Here is a 3,265-nt window from a genome sequence, read left to right as displayed (position 1 = left end):
AAAATAGAAGTAATTTAATTTAAAGTGTTTAAAAAATGGCCTCAAGGAAATTTGTTGTTTGTTACAGCTCAAAGCTACTGTTAATTGTCTGGAGATATTCAAGTACACTCCTTTGTAATGGGCAATACACCCTAGTGTGCTCTGAACTTAAAATTCCTACTTCAAAGAGGGAAAGGAACAGATCATTCTGGATTTGTATAAAGCAATAAGGGTTTGGTTGGGATTTGAGGGGATGAGTGAATAAGCAATAAAATTAGACAGAGTTCTCACATGATCCAAAGATGATGATGTGCTGGGACTGAGGGCTGTGATTAACTGAGCCCTCTTATGCCAAGGACAGGAAAGAAGAGGAGAGGAGAGCGGAGGGAAGAGGAGAGGAGCGGAGGAAAAGGGAAGGCATGCTTCACTCATCCTCAGTTCTGAACCAGTTGTGAGATGGATAAAGGAATCCAGCCCATGGAGATAAGGTCAACTTTGATCACTGATAGAGCTGTTGAAAATATGGCTTGGTCCTGGGGTCACAGTGACTCCTCACTCCTGAATCCCAGGTGCTTTGGTCTGAATGTTTGTGTCCCCGCAAAATTGATATGTTGAGATCCTAATGCCCAATGGGATGGGCCTATGGGTGCTTAGGTCATGGGAGTGGAGCCCTCATGAATGGGATTAGTGTCTTATAACAGAGATCCCACAGAGCTCCCTAGACCCTTCCACTATGTGAGGTTACAGAGAGAAGGCAGACGTTTATGACTCAAGAAGCAAATTCTCACCAGACACAGAACCTGACCATGTGGGCATCCTGGTCTAGGACTTCCAGCCTCCAGAACTGTGAGAAACGAATTTCTGTTGCTCATAAGCTACCCAGTGTGGTATTTTGTTATAGCCACCTGGAGGGACTAAGACAGGAGAGTTAGACAGGCTTTCCCAGCCCTTCACAGGCAATGCTGACCAAGCCTAACCTATGACCCTAAGGGGAAGAGCAGGATGCCCTCAGCAGGAGAGAAAGGGAATTTCTCCTCCAAATCACACACTAGGTAAGTTACTCCTCCTAACCTCGGGAGAAATGAGAGAGGCGCCAGTGAAAGAACAGGCTTCTTTAGGGGAAATCCATCCTCGTGGAAATCAAAAGATGGGGGAATAAATGAATCTCCTCTCCCCTTCCCCAATAGTTCCTTTGATTAATAGGAGTTTGTGATTTAGGATTTTGAGGGCCCAAGTAACCTAATAATAATATTACAATCACTGGTAAATGCATTGTTTATTTCAGTGGTTCTCAAAATTTTACAATACCTTGGTGTCATGGCCTGTGAAGTGACTTTAATAACCCCAGATGTTTGTATTTCACTCCAGACTTACTGAATCAAATCTGCCAGCAGGGAACCCTGGCACTTAGAAAGCCAACCCATAACGTCCAAGCCTTACGTCTCTCATCACTGCACACTAGGGATGCAGAATTAAGCTAGACACAATCCCTGCTCACAGTCAAGTAGGAGACAGACAAGTAGGGAAATAAATTACAGCACAATTGGATGCTGCGACAAGAGAAGTGTGTAAAATGTACAGAGAAAGCAAACAGCTGTAGTTTGGTAGGTGCTCTCTTTGGACATTCGTTATCTCAGACCTGGAGGATTCTGGAAGGACTGTATTGATTTACTGACTCCTTGACTTTCTGGCTGAGCTGTGTTCAACCAGTAGGGAACTCTAGCAGGAGACAAGAGAAGGAGCCTGAGGTGTTCTTTCCATGGCTCACTTCACAGGCGGTGGTAGTGTCTCAACCAGAGCCTACAGCTCCTGGCAGCCAGACTCTCTCACTCTATCTTCTTCCCCATCAGGGCTAGGAGTGGTAAAGGCTCCTCACCAGCTGGGGTACTGATCTACGCACCCTGCACATACCTAAATAGTCCCTTTATTGAACTCTCTTAAAATTACCTGATTTGCACGTGCTATTTCTTGATTTGGAAGAAAATTCTGGAATCAGTAATGGAGGGCTCTTAGGAAAGGCTGCATTATCAATGCTCCTGATGGCACAGGAGCTGATACCATGCAGTAGGACACGGATGTTAATGAATTTCAGTGGACAGTGGATTCAAATGAACTGTCTCTAAATGTCAAGAATTTCTGGAAATAATAAACCAACATGTTTCACTGACATATTTCTCTTTATGAATGCACAATAGTGATATATGATTTTTAAAAATCTTTGGCTTAATAGGTTCTACCTATGTCAGTTTAAGTACAAAATAAAAATCTTAGCTGATAAGAAAGAATTGGATCATAATTTAATTGACAGCATATATTCTTTTTAATGAAATACAAAATAATGGTGAATCATAATACCAATGGCATCTTAGATTCAATAAAATATGATAATAGATTTTGGCATGAATTCTACCTAGCCCGACATTAAAGTTATGTTCTCTGCTTTCTTTTTTGTCCTGTCTTACATAGCCTTAAGCTTCTTTTATTTTCATCCTTTCTAAATTACTTTATTTTAAATGTGTCTCAAACATAGCATAGGGTTTATGAGCCACATTTGTTTGTCCTATTTCTACCAATAAATATATTTCATGATTATCACAAATTTTTTGTCATAGTTTTCTTTGTTTTCTCTTGCTTGACTGAAATTCATTCTCCAATAGTTTTGTAAAGAAGAGCCCCTGAGAACAGTATCTCCTACATTACTGCAGGCTTAAGGATATTTTACCAGCATTTTCACACAAAAAGGCAGTTTGCCTTATACTTTCTTCCTTATACTATCTTGTGAGCATTGCTTTGCTGTCTTTCAGTTGAATTTTGCCCAGGAAACCAGAGGCCACTCTTTTACCCTCCTTCAAGTAACGTTTTTTGGGTCTTGCTGCCCTCAAAGTTCTTCCTTTATCTTCAAAGTACAATGATTTTACTAGAATACATCAAATGGTTGAGACAAGAACACCAACACTAGTTGGAGAGAAATAGATGGTCCTTTCTGAGCAAAAGAAGCAACATATAAAACTACAGATCTATTTCTTCATTTTTCCTTGTAACAAAAATGGGACTTTCAGTGTTGAAACAAGTGTTTGCTTAGGCAATTTCTTGAAGCATTATTTAAAAATCTCTATATGTTCTGTGCCTATATCGAACTCCAGAAATGGAACATAATACTTCCACTGGTGGTGGTTGACCTTCTTATAAATTTCTTTAATTAAAAAAAAGAGGCAAACTGTCTTATTTCACTCAGTAGAAGGTTAGGTTTGGAACTTTGTTACATTTATTTCACTACCTAAGCTAA

This window comes from Equus asinus, chromosome 27, assembly GCF_041296235.1.
Source record: "Equus asinus isolate D_3611 breed Donkey chromosome 27, EquAss-T2T_v2, whole genome shotgun sequence".
In the NCBI taxonomy this organism is placed as follows: Eukaryota; Metazoa; Chordata; class Mammalia; order Perissodactyla; family Equidae; genus Equus; species Equus asinus.
This window is presented reverse-complemented; position numbering follows the sequence as displayed.